Source organism: Sinohyriopsis cumingii, chromosome 8, assembly GCF_028554795.1.
Source record: "Sinohyriopsis cumingii isolate HCF-2022 chromosome 8, ASM2855479v2, whole genome shotgun sequence".
Classification (NCBI taxonomy): Eukaryota; Metazoa; Mollusca; class Bivalvia; order Unionida; family Unionidae; genus Sinohyriopsis; species Sinohyriopsis cumingii.
In genome coordinates this window covers 24,489,119-24,510,787 of record NC_142968.1, presented here as the reverse complement: position 1 = coordinate 24,510,787, position 21,669 = coordinate 24,489,119, and positions in this window count along the sequence as shown.

Sequence of the window (21,669 nt, the reverse complement as noted above, 5' to 3'; positions counted from 1 at the left end):
ATCATTTTTCAGATACCGCCATAACATTATACAATTACAACTTGCACAGTGATTATTCTGTTGTTGTTTCAGCACATTAATAAAATCAACATCAAGATCAAAATCGCGTTTTTTTTATCACACTGTTTATAACCAGATAATATTTTTCTTATTATATCGATTTGACATTCGTCAAGGCCTCGACGATCGAGGTCATCACTAATCACTGACGAGTCCATGACGATTCGTCTTAATTGAGATATTTTTCTAACTCGAGACGCTGCAAGATAAACCAAGTTCGACCATTCGATATGATCATCAACGATCCAAACAACTGTATCAGTAATAGTTAATCCTTGAGATGAATAAATTGCCATTGCGTATCCAAGCGTCCACGGGGATTTATCAGCACGTAGAGCATCTTCAACAACATCAACATCAACTGCAACAATATCATTCAATACAAGATTCTGTTTCCCTTGTCCTGGTATATCAACGTCAATTTTTTGCCGTCGCGTATCTGTTGGTCGATAACATAACGGAACTGGCAACGTTGGAAACTTTTCTCGTTGTAACTGAAACAACTCCCGTTGAAGTGTATCACGAACTATCTTTCTACTTGCAACTATCAAATCGTTTGGTCTCCACGCGCGCAAAAAGTTTTTCATGGGTGTTTTCTGAAATTATCTCGCGCATTACTTCACACTGAATTTTATTCGGTTGTAGTCTGATTAATTTTTTAAATTCCTTCAACGTTACATCAAGTGATCTATGATCATCAGATACTTCTTGGAAGTGGACAACGAAATTTTTCAGCCAATCATGTGGAGATGATCAAGCTACGGTTGGTGGTTGACCGTGATCGCCGCACATTATCACGGCAGTATTTCTTGTTAATAACCAATCAAGAAATATTTTTAATGTTTCTAGCGGTACAGTGCATATTTCATCCCATATTATAATCCTTGGAATGTATTTCTCGCCCTTCCTTAAAGATGTCCTTGCAACACCCTTCCATCGGAAAAAGCTGTGATAAGTACATGATTGTACTCCTCGTTGTTTCATTTCTCGCGCGAGTCTGTGTGTAGGTGTTAGCACAATCATATCTGAACTCTGAAATAATTCGATAGCTCGAGTGGTTTTACCAGAACCGCCAGGTCCGTTTAGATAAACTGTTTTGTGTCTAGTTATTGCATCGTATACCGATGGTAACAACGAAGTTGTCGACGATAGTTTTAATGTTTGATATTTTGTACAGTAAATATCTTTAACCGCAACATCAGCGGATTCGGAATAATCGAGTATATATTCCTTTTTTATTCTCCACAAACCCCACGATGCATAAGTGCCTATGCTTAATCTTTCTAACAGTATTGAATATTTTTTACTTATATAAAACGAATCAGTAGCGACTCTGACAGCGAGTGTAGAAACCTTATTTATCATTTATAATAGGTTTATTGAAACGTACGCTAACATTGAAGATCTTAAATGAGTATACTGAGGTGACTCACCGTCCATGTAGCTCACAATAGTACCTAATTTATTTCCATTTGACAAGAAAGCTGTTTCTCAACTTATAAACGTGTTCTTGTTCGTTGTATCAGCGATTATGAAATCTAACTCAGCATCATCCATGATCAATCTTGTACAATGTCGTCTGTCATCATATGCTCCTCCTTGGGTAAACTTGCCGATTATTTTTCTACCAAGATCCTTTGTAATCTTGTTCTCGTAACCAGTTTCATCCGAATACTCCTTTTGTTGTGGTAACCAAACTTCGGTTTGTTTTCGATATGATATAATTGCTTCGCTGATCGTCAGCGATATTAATATCGCACAATCAAGCATATACCATAATAACACTATTGATGTCCACGTTTTTTCTGAAAAATGTTTTCCAAACCAAACATAACAAATTGGATGAAGTCCTTTAGACATTTCGAATGACTCGAAATGAGCGAATCCAACTGGATACTATGTCATTGGGAAAATCAAACCTAGTTGGTTTCCACGAATTTTTCTTTCTAGCAAAATGAGCCGCAACTGACGGAACAGTAAAACAGTTGCTCAATAGTTCGTCAGTATCATCAGTATACTGCAGTGCAAGATTTTTCATTTTCTCGTGAAGAAGATCTGTTCGATAAATAACGCCATTTGGTCTCACAAACTGATCAAATTGATTTTTTTCTTCCACGCAAGACTGAAATAACCACACTGACACAGGATCGTTTTTACTTATTTCGTTAATAAAATCAAACATGTCTCCGCGGTAAATTTTAACAGTTCGATCTCGTGGAAATATTGTTACTGCGTTAGTCCACGCGTGTGCGTTATGATCAATAATTTCGATCGAAGCTCCTTTTGATCTATATTTTGATTCATACAAAATCTCTCCTGTTATCGTCGCTGCGGTTATTGGAAATTTTAATCTTTTTCCTAACTCAGCGACATCTTTGATAGACGCACCGGTATCTTTAACCATTTCTTCCCATGTGTTTATTATTTTACGTCTTTAATCCGTTAGACCGTTTCCACGAGTCGAACGGTAAAATGTTCTGTTACTCGTTCAGCTACACAATTTATTTTTGAAAATTTCATCGGCGCTAGTTTATCAACGTTGGGTTTTTCATTTATCACACAGATTCCATAAATAACCGCTGTCACAGGATATGCTCGTTCATAATACGGTTTGTCAATACCTGTCAATAGACCTGGTTTAGAATCTCTACTTAGTAAGACATTTTTTTTATTACCGTGGACAGGATCATATTTGTCACGGATAATCCAATCATCTGTTTCTGTCAACACGACAAATTTTATTCTGAAAAGATATTTGCGATTATCAAGATAATTAATAATTGCTGCTCGTTTGTCGTTCATCATAGCGTCGATGATATCTTTGTTGCGTATAATCTTGAACGTTGACCAGACATGAGATTCACCATCTGTGTGAAATTCTTTCTTGGCGTCGTGAATTTTATTAATCAAACCTTTGTTTTTCGGATCAACCAGATCTTGCATCGGTAGGTTAGGAGATATTCTGTCGAGATTAAATTTATCTCCGCTCAGGGGCTTTATTCGGGATAATCTATCGAATTCGTTCATATTATATTTCAAGCAAATATTTAAATTAAAATATTATGTATACAATGTCTCAATTCAAATGGCTCATGGTGGGTTCATTGACTCGTTGTAATAAATCCTGTAAAAAGGAATTCTGCGGACAACACATGCAGAACGTTCACCGTGGAAGCTTAGGACCAATACCATGTCTGCGATGTGGTGCTGGAGTGCGAGGAAAAACACTGTTGTGTGCGTTTTGTGGTGGTAAACGATACAGAGAGCTTAAAAGATATTATGACAAAAAAAAATAACGTCAGTAGCAACGCTATAGAATCCGTGGAGGATTATCTAAGTTTTCAGACAAATTATGATTTAAACAAATACTATTGTATAATGGTGCAAAATAAGTTTATAAAGCATCCTACAATAACAAACTACGATACAAATATTGATGGTATGATAAGACACTGTCAGAAAAAAGTACCAGTCGGTTGTATTAATAATCATGGTTATCTATTGTTTTCTGCTGGAAAGAAAACTTATCTCTGTCATCGTTTCACATACAAGTGTCACAAGGGGTCGATCAAAGACGGTCTTGTGATCGATCACATTAACGGCGTGAAAATTGACAATAGTTTATCCAATCTTCGAGCTGTTACACAGAGCGAGAATAATACACGTGGTAATACTGGGAGATGTAAAACAATTGTAAGGAGGGCGGTAAAATCTACAAACATAGAAACTGGCGAAGAAATTATATTTCAATCAATGAACGCGGCTTCGAAATATTTTGATATTAATCCGCCTTCAGTACAATTTGTCGCGGAAAATATATATAAATCCACTTTTTCCAAGAAATATAAGCAGAAAATCACCTTCCAGTATTGTTAATGAGATAAACTATCATCATTACCTCGAATTATATTTAATAACCATTTTTGACCATTTATCCTTTTTTTCAGAAAGCCTCATCGTTACACTACTGAATTTTTAATTATGCAAAAGGGAGATTACTTTTGTAATATATAGTTTTCTTCGTAAATTTCCGATTTTTATGGTCGTAATTGGTTAATTAATCATCTACGTCGTAATTAATTAATACCAAAGAAAGATACTTATGGCTTCTAACTTACAAAATAGAAAAATAAACGTATTTCACATCATACAAGATAGCGAGTTCTTTTTAAACCTGTTACGAGAAATCGAGGAAATACACGCTGTTTTTAATGCAGATATTTACAATCTGTTCAGAAATACAGAAATATTTAAACCGATCTGTAGGTGGTAAAATGTTTCATGGTGCCGTGGTAGTACAGAACACGCTGTTAGTGCAAGATATTACGAGAAATCTTGGCGGAACACGCTATTTTTAATGCACAAGTATCCTGCTATTTATAATACAGAAATTTACAATCTATTCAGAACACGTTGTTTTAATACAGAAATTTACAATCTTGGCAGAAACCGCTGTTTATAATACAGAAATTTACAATCTTGGCAGAAACCGCTGTTTATAATACAGCAATTTACAATCTTGGCAGAACACGCTATTTATAATACAGAAATTTACAATCTTGGCAAACACGCTGTTTTAATACAGAAATTTACAATCTTGGCAGAACACGCTGTTTTAATACAGAAATTTACAATCTATTCAGAAACCGCAGAAATATTTACGTAGCTATATAATAACCTTTGAAACATATATGGCTAGATGAATTCGATAGCTCAATTGGTAATGAATCTGGCCGTGATGCTCGAGGGCGCAGGATCGAATCCCATGACTGACAACCGTCGGTGGTTACGCATATTAGCGATTTTTATAATGAATTGGGGCGCCGCCGGCCCCCCTACGCTCAACAGAACCCTTCAACCACATATCACCGGTGGTTGATACATGTTTTGTATCACCCAGAGCTGATTATTGGGGGGATGTTCTGTTGAGCGTAGAAAATGGCCTCATTTCATTTCATTCATTCATTCATTTCATTTCATTCATTCATTTCATTCATTCATTCATTCATTGCATATATTTCATCACATTTCATATATTTCATTACATACTTACTGAACCTGCTAAAAGACTAGAATAGAGGTTCATTCATTGAATAGATGTTTGTGCCGTCCTCCCTCTTGGGCCTCTAGACCGTTGTTTGACGGGTTAGGGGCTCTCGTAGAGGGTAGTATTTCGTGTGCCCGTTGAACCTGGTAGAATGCGGTGGCAAGCTACGCGTTCTGGGTTGTACTGTCCTTACCCCTTCCTGAACTTGCTAAAAGACTCGAATAGATGTTCATAGGGGAAATATTTTTTTTTATTTTAAATATATATATATATATATATATATATATATATATATATATATATATATATATATATATATATATATATATACTAAATAATGAACTACGAAAATATTAATGATGTAATTGTTGCTATTAAAAAATTGGAAAAAGATGAAATTAATATATCCGATGAACTAAATCCTGAAAAAATAGTTTCTGATTTTGAAATTTTACAAGAACGTAAAAACCAAGGAATACACACACTATCGTCTGAATACAAGTTCATGAAACGGATTCAGGCGGCGATGTTCCAGTCGCTAGCTACTGTAAAAGATAATCAGGTGAAGGAATTCGTTCCTCTCCGCCACAGTAGAAAAAAATTAGATTGGAGTTATCCCACGAGTACGAGGAAAAGAAAACAATTAGTACTCGCATAAGACTATTAAGAAAAATTATGTTAGCGAGTAACCTCGTTACTGGTGAAGTAGTACAAAATAATTCTGGTGAAAATGAAAGTTTCGGTAACTGGGCCTGACCACGTGTAGATCTTTGATCAGAAATATTATATTTATTCTGAGATTATATTTATTCTGAGATTATATTTATTCTGAGGTTATATTTATTCTGAGATTATATTTATTCTGAAATATTATATATTTATTCTGAAATATTATATATTTATTCTGAAATATTTTATTTTTTCTGAAATTGATGGGCTAATTGGTACTCAGAATCATGCAAACCAATCAATTTCGTAATTTTGATGGGCTAGTTGGTACTCAGAACTATGTAAAATGATCAAATTCGTAATTTTGATGGGCTAGTTGGTACTCAGAATTATGCAAACCAATCAATTTCCTAATTTTGATGGGCTAGTTGGTACTCAGAACTATGTAAAATGATCAAATTTTCAGAAAAAAATAAAATATTTCAACATTTTTAGTCAAATTTGTTAAGGAAAATTGATGAATTTTCCAATATCATCAGGCCAAACCTCGAGCGGTTCTCTAATTGATTTATCGATAAATCGTTAAAAAATCTGTAAAATTAGCTCAAAAAATGAGATTTTTCATGTGATTTTTGTTAATTTTTCTGGTAGTTTTCGAAAAAATTGAGGATTTTAACGATTTATCGATAAATCGATTAGAGAACCACTCGAGATTTGACCTGACGAAAAACTGTAATTTGACAAATTTTCCTTGACAAATCGACTAAAATAGCTGAAAAAAATAACAAATTTGACTAGAAATGTTGAAATATTTCTGATAAAATAAAATAAAATAAAAGATCTATGATAAAATAAAATAAAAGATCTATGATAAAATAAAATAAAATAAAAGATCTATGATAAAATGAAATAAAATATTTCTGATCAAAGATCTATGATCAAAAATTATTATGACAAAAGTCTTTCTACGATCAGAAATCTAAGACTTTACATGTATATTGACAATCAATTCCTCCCCACGCAGGTCAATTAATCGTCCTATGTGGTCTGTGAGTTTGAAATTTATTCGTGACAAATACCGATTATGTGTGCGTAGATAAACAGGATTGGTTGGTACTTGCACTATCAAATCCCCAGGGGGAACTTGTGGTGTGAACGTGTAAGGATGTTTCCTTGTTGAGCCTGATTTGATTTTCCAAGATCTATTTGATAACTACCTTCGATTACGTCACAAACTAGATTAACCGCGATTGTCGATGTTATATTAACGATTCCCGGAGATACGTGTCTGCCGCCGCCGTGTGGATCATTATTATATCTAAGAACAGTTGCTGGTTGGGTTATTTAGGAAAAAAACTCATCAATGACATCATTGACAGATTTTCTTAATCTATCTGGATTATAATCAGGGAACTTAAACGTTACAATGTCAGCTTCGGGTATTTTGTATTTGGTTGCGAAAAACCTTCTATAATCGCCCGACGATTCAAAAACCAGGTTTATGATTCTGTTATGAAAATATTCAATGGTATCAGCTATATGATTTAAAATTTCTATTCGTTTAATAATTTCTTCACGCGCAGATGTCAAATCAGACAAATATTCATAAAAAAGAACACATAAATTATCTAGTTGTTCTTCGTGGTCTGAATTTATGATATTAATGACATTATTGATATTTATATCGTAAAATGAATTATACAGGTTATTACCGTTATCAGCGTTGTGTAAAAGCCAATAGTATTCACCAATATTATTGACACGAAATTGATTACGTTTATCCCATACGCGTTTTTCTATGTTCCACCAAAAACTTGTATAATTCATTTTAATATTATGATGAAAACTTTTCGTCGATGTAAAATCAGCCCGAGTTGGTTCTGGTATCTGTGCAGGTATTGATAGTGATATTTCAGGGCAACCCAGTACGGATCTTATTGTGGACTGATAAATATCAACGACGTAATCAGGCGAGTTTATTTCGATTGCAGAAGACAGTGTTGGTTCATGAACATTAATCGATATTTTTTATTCTTTTCCTGTTATTGATTTTATTCTACGCGCAAATTCATCATTGATTTGTTCGATCTCATAACTACCAGTTGGTATTCCAACAACAACCCAGTCAGGTGTTCCATCGGGTTTATTCTTATTAGCAAATACAAGTGAGTTATTTGCTGGTGTACCATTAAATGATCTTGATCTGATATTTGGCCAAGTATGGTATACTCGTAATTGCGCTAGTGCAATTTCATTTGTGCGAATTGCAGTTGGAAAATTGATGCTAAATTCAGGATTAATCGAGCTTACCGAGATCATCGTGGTCTTGTGCGGGGTTGTGTTCGTCACGATCTGCTGGAGTAATTCCGTCATTATTAATACTCGTACCTTTAATACCAGCGCAGTTGCATATTTTAATCATCTCTGAAAACTCAAAATCGGATATAATTCCATCACTGAGACTCGCTAATAACAACGAGGATAACTTCGAGTATGCGACAGTTGCTATGTGTAATTTTATCATGTAATGGGATAAGTTTTCATTCGTGCAAGTACATATTTTTTTGCAATGATATTAAGCACACCTGCAATCGTTGTTGCTGCTGAAATACAAATAAGCACAGCTACTGGTGCCATCATTGTTACCGCGGATAATATTATTCCAGCTCCAGCAACAACAGCGGATACCGAATAAACAACAACGTCTATGATAACTAATCGTCGTTGATACTTTTTTATTTTTACTGTATATTGTTCAACTCGATCTTTCAACGCCGCCTGCCATTCACGCGTTTGATTGTACCTAAATTTTTGAACGTCAATTGAGGTACTCATTATATTTTATGCAGTAACCAATTGAGGTGTTTCAGCTACAAATTCCAAACACCACCAGAAAGATGTTGCGGTTAATTTCTTATCAGCTGCTTCCAGAATAAATATTTCCACGTTTCCGTTATTTAATATAACAGATACAACCCCAGAAAACTTATCACTTGAATGACGCCATGGATACGTTGTAAATATTTCAAATTTTGCAGCACTAAACACAGACAACCTGTACACGCCAGCGACTGTTGCAGTATATTTGATAGTTTTATTTTGCTGCGACCATGTTGCAAATCCCGATGATACCGTGTATATGATGTTGGTAATATGGCCGGGAGTTATTCCGGCTGGGATTTTAATCAGACTGGTTTTATTAACGATCTTAGGAATCCCCGTTATGATGTTTTGCTGTGCTTGTTTGATCGTGTCGATGTTAGTCTTGATATCAACGAGTTTTATGTCAATGGCGTGCGGAGTGCCGAAGAATTTATCATTGGATTCATCGGTTTTTTGAAAATATCTTCGAAATCTTCCAAAAGCGCCCACGTGAACATCATACTCGGCCCGCAACGTGGATAATTTACCGTCAACGGTGTTGTAGTTAACGTCAACGTAAATTTTTGTTGCTGCGTCTTCGTCGGATGTTGGATCTCTTAAAACTACTATCTTATTTCCGTTCATGCTGAGTTCACCTGTCATTGTGTCACCGGTATTTTTCACGCGATTAGCAACACTTGCTGTAATTTGATATCTGATGGTTATAAACGATATACTTGAATCCCTAATTCTGCCACTGTCAGTAAACACGGGTATATTATCCGTGACCGCACCAAGTACTCGTCGAACTATATCATTCTATTTGATATTGCTCGTTTTTAGTTTACAATGTCGATCCTGAAAAATATCAACCTCATCTGGGTCAACTCCAGCCAGGTTCATAATATCACTAAGATCATCTTTAGTCGCGTACTTCGACAGATCAATGTCATCGGACTTTTTCTTAACGCGCGAAGAAGATCTTCCGTAAATATCAACCATTATATTTTAAGATCTGTTTAAAACGAATAGGTTGCTTGTATAATCACGCACGACTTTATGTGGCGGTTTGGATGATTTTGATATAGCGTTAAGTACATTAATTACTTCACGGCCGCATATTGGCGGATCTGTCATTGTTTGTGTGGGTAGCGTTGAATACCAAACTTGCGCGTGAAGTGGTGCAACATACTTGATAAATTCAACAGGTGGAGCTAACCCGTATGAATCAAAATAAACGATTCCACGTGGATCAACCGCGTATGATACCCAATGAGTACCAGGTCCTGAATTCGAGTCAAGATTAATAATACCTGTTTCGAGTTTGTTCGGTTGTTCCAGGTAAACGCCAATATCCATGATACCACCTTGAAATAATCGCCGGCAAATATCAGCTGCTTCATTGATTATTTCTGGTGAATTATTTCCGGCACGTTTTCCCCCCATGAGAACTTCTAACCGGGACACGTCATTGAGGATATTATCAGGACATAAACCAGAACCTTTTTTAGGTTCATCTTGAGGTGTTTTAAATACTGGTGGTTGCATTACCGGATAAAATGATTCAGTGATGACTGGGTGTGTGCCAGGTAAATCACTTCGAAATCCACGTGGTGAATCTGTCGGTGTAAATGTCATCACCGGCGCAGGAATTATTTTACGTTGTAAGGGTGGAGGAAGCTGATATGAAGGCTCCTGCTGCGGTGGAGAAAATTGATATGAAAATTCCTGCTGCGGTGGAGGAAGTTGATATGAAGGTTCTTGCTGGGACAATTGTTCTTGTTCTAGTTGTTCCGGTCTCTCTCTGTGAAGTCTTTTTACTTCTTCATAAATACTTTTGAATTCTGGACTTCTGGCTTGTTTTTTGTTTCTATATATGCGATACATCCATCTAATAAGATCATCATTACTCACTTTTTTACGACTGGGTTTTAAAATATTAGATTTATTAAATATACTAAACAACATTATTTCGATAATCTTTTTCCTTCGTTAAGTCTTGCAATCAATTCTGCGTTTACTTCTATTGGTTCGGGTTCAGATGCAAATTCTTTTCTCACGTCGGCGACTTCAGTACGAAGTTCTCCAATATCTTCGCCAACGGGTGGATGTTGAGCTGCAGCTATATCAGAAGATCTCGTAAAATCTTTTTTGTTTGTTTGGTTCTTCTTGCTATTTTTTCAGTCTGCGCTGCAGTTTGTTCTAATACTGGACAAATACCCTTTTTCCTCTTCTCATCTTCCTCTGCAATATCCCCCCATATAGTTTTTTCAACAGCCGCTGCAGCTCTCTTAGTAGCTGTAGTGACGGGTTTAAATAGTTTTTCAGTGTCTTTTTCGTACTCAACTTGTGCTTCCTGCTGCGCTTGTAGTTTTTTCTGAATGAATCCCTAACAGGAAGAAATTTTTTGAATGCTTCTAATTGTTCTCGAGCTATCCTTGCAGTATGAGATTCCGGATGTACCATTTTATTATGACATAATGATTTAATTATAGCAGCAGAGGGGGACATGACCTCAAGTTGGTTCGTTTTTTGTAATTACACGAGTTTTCAATTTACAAAAATAAATGGTCTAATTAACCGGAGTCCTCAATCATTTATTTCAAGCAAATATTCAGCTCGAAATATTTTTAGTTAGAAGCCTTATTTCAGTTTTTGGACGCTTCCAAAGTCGGTCTGTTCGCCCCCTCTGCTGATACCTGTCTATATGGATTTCGTACGTACAGTCCTGATGAAGAGTGCACCAAAGTCATGTGAACTTGATCCAATTTCAACATCATTGCTGCTATAGTGCTTAGATCTAGTATTGCCTTCACTAACTGACTTTATTAATACCTCTCTCTCTCTCTCTCATCCGGGGAATTCCCATCATTTTTCAAAACAGCCATTGTAAAGCCTCCGCTGAAGAAACCAACACTAGACCATAACGATTTAAAGAACTACCGCCCAGTTTCTAATTTCCCATTCATATAAAAAATCTTAGAAAAGGTTGTTCTATCTCAGCTTGTATCTCATCTAAATTCAAACAGTCTTTTTAGCAATGTACAATCTGCATATCGCCCTTGCCACAGTACTGAAACTACTCTTCTAAAAGTAGTTAATGACATTCTCTCTGCGTTGGATAGCGGAAAGATTACAGTCCTCACCCTCCTTGATTTGTCTGCAGCATTTGACACAATAGACCATGATATATTACTTAACCGTCTCCAGCATGTATTTGGTATTCATGATACAGCCTTACTGTGATTCACGTCCTACTTGGTCAATAGGACACAAATTGTATCTGCAAATGGAATACACTCCAGCCCAGTTGATCTATGTTGTGGTGTTCCGCAGGGGTGTATTCTTGGACCTGTTTTCTTCATTCTGTACACTCAGTCGCTCTCATGTGTCATAGATCATCATTCAGTGTCTCACCAATTGTAAGCTGATGACACCCAAATATACATATCTAGCCACCATAGTGAAGTTACTGCTACCATCCAAGGTGTAGAGAGGCGGATTTCTGATGTGAAATCATGGATGACATGTGACAATCTGTAGATGAATGATGATAAAACTGAGGCCATTCTGATCACAACACAAAGACTTTCTCATTCACATACTTTACCTCACACAATAAATATCAGCAACAGCAACATTAAATTCACCCAATAAGTACGAAACCTAGGTGTTACTCTGGACAGTACTCTCACATTGCACCAACATGTCATGAACATATGCAAGGCTGCATATCTTGAGCTGAGACGCATCAGCTCCATTCGCAAATATCTTTCAGTTGATGCCACTAAAACACTTGTGTGTTCATTAGTACTTTCAAGACTGGACTATTTTAACTCAGTTCTGTCTGGTTCATCTCAATATCTGCTCCAGAAACTTCAAAAAGTTCAAAACACAGCTGCTCGGATCATACTTAGAGTACCACGATCAGAGCACACCTCCCCGCTGCTCTGTACCCTATACTGCCTATCCATTCGATCCAGAATCAAACACAAAATTTGTTCTCTGTGCTACGTCTCACTGTCGGACTCTAGTCCAACATACCTATCCGACCTCACCCATGTGTACACACCAGCAAGATACTTACGCTTCTCTTCTGACAATCGTATACTCATTATTCCCACTGTGAAAACAAAGTCATATGGACAGCGTTCTTTTGCATACCAGGGCCCAGCAACGTGGAATGAATTGCCCACTGAACTTAGACACAAAGACACAGTGATCACATTCAAGAGGGCTCTCAAAACTCACTTATTTCGACTGCAAGAACAAACTTAAAGACCTAATAATCTTTCCTACCTTAAATATTCTCAGCATGTTTTTTTTATAATGTTTTCTAATTTCATGGTTTTTGTTTTTGTAATCATATCATTATATGTTTTTTATCTTATAGGTGTTGTTTAATGTTGTAAAGCGCTTAGAGCTTCTAAAGATTAGGCGCTATACAAAGTCCTCATTATTATTATTATTATAATAACCATGACGATTTAAAAAAAACTTTAACATTCCAATACACAATGTAATCATGACGCATTTTAAAAAACCTTTACCTTCCAAGACACAATATAACCATGACGTTTTTTTAAAAAGCCTTTAAAATTCAAATATACAGTATAATCATGACGCATTTTAAAAAGCCTTTACATTCCAATACACATAATAACTTGACGCTTTCTAAAATGCCTTTAACATTCCAATACACAGGATAATCATGACGCTTTTTAAAAAGCCTTTAACATTCCAATACACAATATAACCATGACGTTTTTTAAAAAGCCTTAAACATTCAGATACACAATATAATCATGACGCATTTTAAAAATCATTTTATATTCCAATACACAATATAACCATGGCACTTTTTAAAAAACCTTTAATATTCCAATACACATCATAACCATTACGCTTTTTATATAGAAAGCTAGGAAGGGTTCAACATTATATAAAAAGTTAAATGCGAATCAGAAGTTGATTTCTACTCAAAATTTCAAAATTATATTTTTAATACAAAGCCACTTTTATTTGATAAAGGCTTAGGAAGAAACCGCACGAATAATAAACAAGTCAGTAAAAAGAGATCGTTCCTGTTCATTTGATTTGAATATAGTTTGATGGGACAAAGAGCGAAAATGAATATTAAGTTTTAAGGAGCTTGGACAGAATGTGATTGATATTTACTTACACATGATTGACTTTTTATCTCTAAGATTCTTCTTCCAATTGTATTATTTACATATATTTTTCACATACACACACACACATACACGCGCGCGCACACACGCACACACACATATATAGTAGAATGATCTTCTATATTGTATGATGTCTGATGTATGTTGTCTAGTTTATATTGTAGAAGGCTTGTCTGTAATGTACGATGTCTAATCTATATCGTACAATAATGTATATTGTATAATATCTGATCTATATTGTGCGATATCTAATTTATGGTTTACAATGCATGGTTATATTGGACAAGGTCTAATATATATTTTACTATTCATAATTGTAACACACAATGACTAATCTATATTCTACAATGACAAACCTATATATTGTACAATGCATGTCTATGTTGTATCATGCCTATTTTATACTCAACAATGCATGTCTATGTTGTATCATGCCTATTTTATACTCAACAATGCATGTCTATGTTGTATCATGCTATTTTATACTCAACAATGCATGTCTATGTTGTATCATGCCTATTTTATACTCAACAATGCATGTCTATGTTGTATCATGCCTATTTTATACTCAACAATGCATGTCTATACTATGCAATGCTGAATCTATACTGTCAAGAGCGTATCTGTAGTGTATAATGCCTATCTTTATTGTAACCTGTCAGATGTATATTGTAAACAGAATGTCGATATTGTATAGCATATATATATATATATATATATATATATATATATATATATATATATATATATATATATATACATATTGTACAATATTGTAAAATATCTATATCTATATTGTACATTATTGTACCAATGCATGTATGTATTGTATAATGCCATATATGTTGTACGATGCCTTTCTAAGTCGTACAATGTGACTCTTTATTGTAAAATGCCCAATCTATATTTTATAATACATTTCAATCTATATTGTGCAATGCATATCTGTATTGTTCAGTACGTAATATATATTGTACATGCATATTTATATTGTTTTTGTGTCTATTATGAGCAAATTTGCTTTTGGAAATAACATAATCTGAGTTTGAATCATCATCTTTATCCTCCTAATTCGACGATGATCAGATCCTCAAACGTGTTGTCCATTTCAGATATATTTTTTTTAAAGTTTGTTTTCATTATTTTGAAAACTGACATTCCATCTATAAAAGTATCACTTACGTTCTAATAGAAGATTGAGAACGAACAATGTGTGTGTGTGTGTTTGTGTGTGTGTGTGTGTGTGTTGTGCGTGTGTGATTTGGATTTTTAACGTAGCTTTAAAAAAATTTCAGTCATATCCCTACGATGTCTGCAATGTGGCAATTTATATTGATGTCTAGCACTGGGGCATCATGCCACACACATGTAGCATGATGTCCCACCAAGTCACAGTATCCTGACACCAGGCCGACCAGTCCTAACACTAACCTCTTGATGCTGAGTGCCAAGCGAGGCAGCTGTTAGTACCATTTTTGTAAGTCTTTGGTATTACTCGGCCGGGGATCGAACCCACGACCTCCCGCATCCGAGGCGGACGCTCTAACCACTGGGCCACCGGAGCGGTGACAAAAAATGGGAAAGTTTTTCTGGAAATAAATACATATGAAGACATATTGGAAATAAATATATAGGAAGATATATTCTTAAGACCATGTAAATCACAATGTAACTAACGCTTGTTGTTAAGTATATAAAGCGCTGTCGGATCCATTTCAAGTTTTGAAAAGTTTTACTTAACACAAATATTAAGGACAAAGGTTGACATTTATTTATTTTCACTAACGACTGAATGTTCGACTGAATGTTTTGTATTGTAATTTCCACTAGAAAATTCATTCCAGATATCTCGGTAAAATATACCTAAGAGACACGAGTCGCTCTCTCTCCCTCTCCCTCTCTCTCTCTCTCTCTCTGTATCTATATCTCATGGATATAGTTATTAGAGCACAAACGAACCGTCGAAATATTGTGATTGAGGTTCCATTTCAATAAATATATAGCTCCTTGCTAAAGTTAGCAAAATGAAACAAAAATAAATTCTAGGATGTATTCCTCAAAACGTCCATATTTAAAAAGTGCAAAGCAAATTTGCCAATAAGCTAAAAAATAAAGTCTAGAATCTTTTTTAACCATGAAATGTGTTCTATATGACAAGGAATTAAACTGTATCTGTACCATTAGCATTGTACTCACACGTATCAAACTGATAATAGTCCAAGGCAGAGAAAATGGAATACTATCTTATGTGTAAGCGTTTACAGTCATTAATTAGTCTTTCTCTTACGAAAATATAAACATTTATTTTCCTTCTGAAAATGTTACACTTTCAGTGCTGAGTTATCTATTTATTTACAAGGATAAAACAAAGTAGCACATTCTTTAATATTTTATTGCGGAAGACTTCGGAGGATATCAAAAATGTTCATTCAGTTTCGTATGCCATTCACAAGTGGACCCCTGGAAATACAGTTCTTGTTTTGTTCTCTTCTTCTGTATCGCGCAGCTATCATATGGTACTAGAAGCAGTCTTAAGGATTCAAATCATATTATTGAGACGTTTTTCTAATTTATTATAGGATATTAGAGGAATTAACGTCACAAGATCCACACGTGAAGGTTACTCTTCAAATACCCGGTTATTAAACGGCAGACATATATGTCATTACCAAAATCGTTAGTTCCCACGTCTGGCTATTTGAATCCGGCCATGTTTAATAGCAGTATCTGAGTTTCAGACAGAATGTATTATTACGGAACATTTCAATATGTTTACGAGCTTTAAGTTAAAGGACACTGGAATGCATTAAACATTAAAAACTGTTTTATCTTCTAAAATCTTTGTTCATCTGAATACACTCTTAAAGAGAGAGAGAGAGACAGACAGACAGAGAGAGCGTTGGTGCATTTGATAAGGTACAATCATTATTGCATGAAAATGAATAGTAGAAAAAATGTCTCAAACCATATGGACTGAAGTTTTTAGAAAGCAGCTATCGATGTTTTCCCTATTTTAGTTACTGCTTCTGCTATTGCAAATTACCGTGATATTGTCGTTTAGGTCCTCACCGTTGTAGTATTTTTCCTTCGTCTCCTCCTGTTTATTATTATTATTATTATTATTATTATTATTTCATTTGTTAAACAATTAAGTCATTTTGACACCCACCCTCACATAAATGTTCCTAGTCAGATATACCTATTTCAGTTGAATATGTATATTTTACCATGATTACCCCAAGTTATAAGTGTTTATATTTTATATTTTCATTTCATATATGAAATTTTGTCATAATCTTTTTGTTCCAGATTTACGATCAGGAAGTCATAGCGCGTCATTTCCCTCGCTTATACATATACATGTGTTTATTTCCCCAAATTCTCTGTATACTTTATGCAACAGTTTTATTCAGTTTTATATTGTAATTTTTTAGTATCCACAAGGTCTCTATTGCCCATGCTAAGTAAATTATTATCAGTGCCAAATAAATGATTGCTCGTTATAAATATGCTAAAGATATCACTGTCCGTGCTAAATAAATCACCGCATGTGCTACATAAATTGCTAAACGAATGACTGCATATGCGAAATAAATCAATGTACATGCTAAATAAATCATCGGCCATGATAAATGAATGACCGGCTATGCTAAATACATCACCGCATGTGCTAAATAAATCATTGCGTGTGCTACATGAATGACTGTCCACGCTACTTAGTCACTGACCTTGCTAAATGAATCATTGTCCACGATAAAGGAATGGATGTTCATAAATATGAATGATTGTCCATGAATTCAAATGTTGAATGAATGTTTCTTATTCTGAAATATTTAAAATGTACCGAAACTGTCAAGTTTCTTATCGGTTAGCAGCTCTAATAATGCCTTTTGACAAAATCGTTATTATCCCTTCCAAACGATATTCAATGCAAAAGTCAAGTGTTTTTAGCAAGAGAAAGTCATTAAACATTTATTCAAACGTTAAAGCGGAAAATAACCAATTGTTGACAATACTCCTCTCTCTCTCTCTCTCTCTCTCTCTCTTATTAAACAGCAAACTAATCTTGGATTACTAAATGAATGGTTCCCACGTCTGGATCTTTGAATTGAGTTATACGGGATGAATTTGCATGAGTAATTGTAACATAAAGATTACAGAAAGAGAATCCTATTGCGAACAGTTAAATATGTTTACTACCTTCAATACAAAGGTCATAGGATTGCAGTATGCATTAGGAACCTTCTTTTGTAATCGGAATAGTTGCTCTGAGAGAGAGAGAGAGAGAGAGAGAGAGAGTCATACAGATATACAGACATACAAACAGGCAGAGTTACAGAGAGAGCATTACCTAATGCCAATTGTTTAATAGAAAGAACTTTATTTGTATTTAACCCATCGTCTGTCAGCTAGGATGTACATACGCATTCAAGTTTGTTAGAACCATTGATGGTGAAAAGTTTAACACATGCAATGAAGCAAATATATTGAATGTACGAACATTCAATACATCTAAAGATACATACTTACGTATATATATATGCGTATTCCTATAAGCATACATACATGCATATATACACGTACACCTTATATATGTATAGGCATGCACACATACACATACGTACACAAATAAGTCAGTTTTAGCAGTTCCAGTAGCATTGTGTTCGCACATACATCTACAGGATAAACGTTCCTGCTCAAGGCAGAGCAAATAAGACACTATATATGTATAACCTTTTAACAAATCTTAATTATTCTTTCCTCTTAAAATTAAATCAGCATTTTCTTTCCTACTGTATTGGTCACCCTTCATATAAGTATAAAACGCCTGTCTGACTAAATACAGATGTCCAAGAAGTAAACAAGATCAATTTATATTTTAAAGGGAGCTATTGTTGGTTTCGTTTTAGGTCACTCTTTGGACTTCAAAACCCTATGCTTTACACAGTTCGGTCAATCAGCCGCCCAACCCAGAACTACCTTTGTGCGTTTGTAGTGAGTGGTACGTGATATCATCGATAAAAATAGATTATTATCGAGTTCACTGTTCTCTGTACATCATGTTTGCCATGGAAAATATTGTCTTTTGCTTGTAAACATTTCTTTATTGAGTTTAGAGACACACAGTCCAATAGGGAACTTCTCAGCTACTTCAAGAAATTAAGAGACCTCAGATATACCCATATCTAAGTCAGTGAGACGAAAAGCTTGGGTATGTATATGCACAGTGTAGTTACGCCTTTAACTTTTTTTCTTGTTGAAAATATGATTTCTTGACCGAAGAAATATTATTGGTATTAGGGTAACAAGTGAATTGCAAATCCAATACCGAACCGCTCAAAAATAATCATGCGATCGCTTTTTTTTATTTTTTATATAACCATATAAATTTTGGTTATGCGGGAAAACTCGTAAATAATTTGAGAGTCTGCAAGATGACCGTATGCTTTGACAATAAAGCTTGGCATATTCACTTTTAGAATGTAATAGTATGTATCTGTCACGCTTGAAAATCGCAACTTCCCGAAATGATACGGTCATTACTATACGACGATCTAAAGAAAAATGATTTGGCGTGGAATGAGCGCCCAACGCACGTCAATTATGGAAAATATGCGTGTATTTATTGTAAGTATCTACGAACGCGCAGACGCACGTACGTTTTCATGTGCAGATAAGCAGGTAGGTATATAACGTGCAAATATTTAGGTAGGTAGATAGGTTGGACGGTAGGTAGATATAAAACCTGCACGTATTTAGAGTGTAGGACGTTAGGTAGGCAGGTCAGTAGGTAGAGACTTAAACAATGGACATTTATGTCTGTAAATACGTTAGTGGATAGGAAGGTAGGTATGTATCCCCCACAGTAAATCATACAAAAGTATGTATGTATGTATGTATGTGTGTGTGTGTATGTATGTATGTATGTATGTATGTATGTGTGTATGTATGTATGTATGTATGTATGCATGCATGTTTTTATGTATGTATGTATGTATGTACGTACGCTGTGTGTATGTATGTATATACGTATGTATGTATGTATATATGTATGTATGGATGTATGTGCCTATGTATGTATATGAATGTATGTTTGTGTGTATGTATGTATATATGCATGTTTTATGTATGTATGTATGTATGTATGTATGTATGTATGTACGTATGTATGTATGTACGTCTGTATGTATGTATGTATGTGCCTATGTATGGATGTATGTATGTATGTTGTGTGCATGTATATATGTACATTGTGTGTATGTATGTGTGTGTGTGTGTGATTTGGACTTTTAACGTAGCTTTAACAATTTTTCAGTCATATCGCTACGATGTCTGCAGTGTGACAGTTTATATTGCACTGGGGCAGGCCGACAAGTCCTAACACTAACCTCTTATTGCTGAGCGCCAAGCGAGGCAGCTGTTAGTACCGTTTTTGTAAGTCTTTGGTATGACTCGGCAGGAGATCGAACCCACGACCTCCCGCATCTGAGGCGGACGCTCTTTTTTTTTTTTTTTTCTTTCTTTATTTAAAAAAAGCTTTGTACAGTATATAAGTTAAAAATATACAGTCAGTATGTACATAGTAGTTTGTAATGCTATATTACAAAACAATGATTCTACAATAGTATTTTGTTAAGCTATATTACAGAACAATGATTCTAAAAAATTTTTTGTAATGGTATAGTACAAAACAATGATTCTACAATGTAATAAACACTTTATCCTCTTCTATTCTCATTAAAGGATTATCTTTTACAAAATACTTCGTAATCAAAGTCTGATTTTTGTCTTTGTAATGTTGATACGCATATAATATATATTTTCTAGTCAAATATTGGAACAATCTTTCGATGTCTATTTGTTTCCCTAATAAAGACATAATGTTTCTTCTTTTGTAAATGCACAATCGAGCAATGCTCAGAATGTCGTTCAAAAAATAACTATTTACTGATTTTGTTTCTTTGTTATATCCTATCATGAGCATTTGTTCAAAAGAAGTGCTATTGAGAACACCAACTCTACAATTTTTAAAAAGAATCTCAACTATATATACAATATAATTCTTAAAAGAGCTTAATTCAGGACATTTCAAAAACATGTGAAATAAATCCTCTGTTTCTAACTGGCACACTGGACATAAGTCATTATCAATTTTGCCATAGTATTTTAGTCTCTCTTTTGTAAATATTCGATTGTGCATTATTCTGTAATCCAAATCTATACAATCTGGGGTCTTGAAAGGTAGGTGTATCAATTTCCAGTATTTATGCTTTTCCAAACTAAATATCTTACTCCAAAAGGAAACAGAAGCTGGTTCTTGAAAAATCAACGTACATTAAAGCTTGTAAAATAGTTGTGTTGTACATAAACAGAGGTCATATAATTTTGTATCAACTCTGAGAAACATATTATTTCTCCCATTGGTTACAGTGGGTTTTGACTCTGTTGCAACAATATTTCTCCAGCCTAATGGTATACTTTCTATTATGCAATTATAGTCTTTTTTTTATCTTATCTGTTTTGATCTCAGAATTTGATTTGTATATCATTTCTTGAATAGCTCTATAAGGTAGTATTCCAGGTACAAATTCATATGTAATATCCTGAACACGAACAATTCCTGCTTCTATAAATTCTGCGAAAAACAACGTTTTACCAGCACATGTAATATTAGGATTTAAAAAGAGAGGTTGTTCAAAAACATTCCTCACATCAATATTTGTATCGATATTATTTCTAAGTTTTTCCCATGCATGAAACATTTCTCTGTAAAATATAGGTAGGGTATTCAATTGTTGCTTATTTAAAGACATGAGAAACAACTCTTTGGTCAACCTC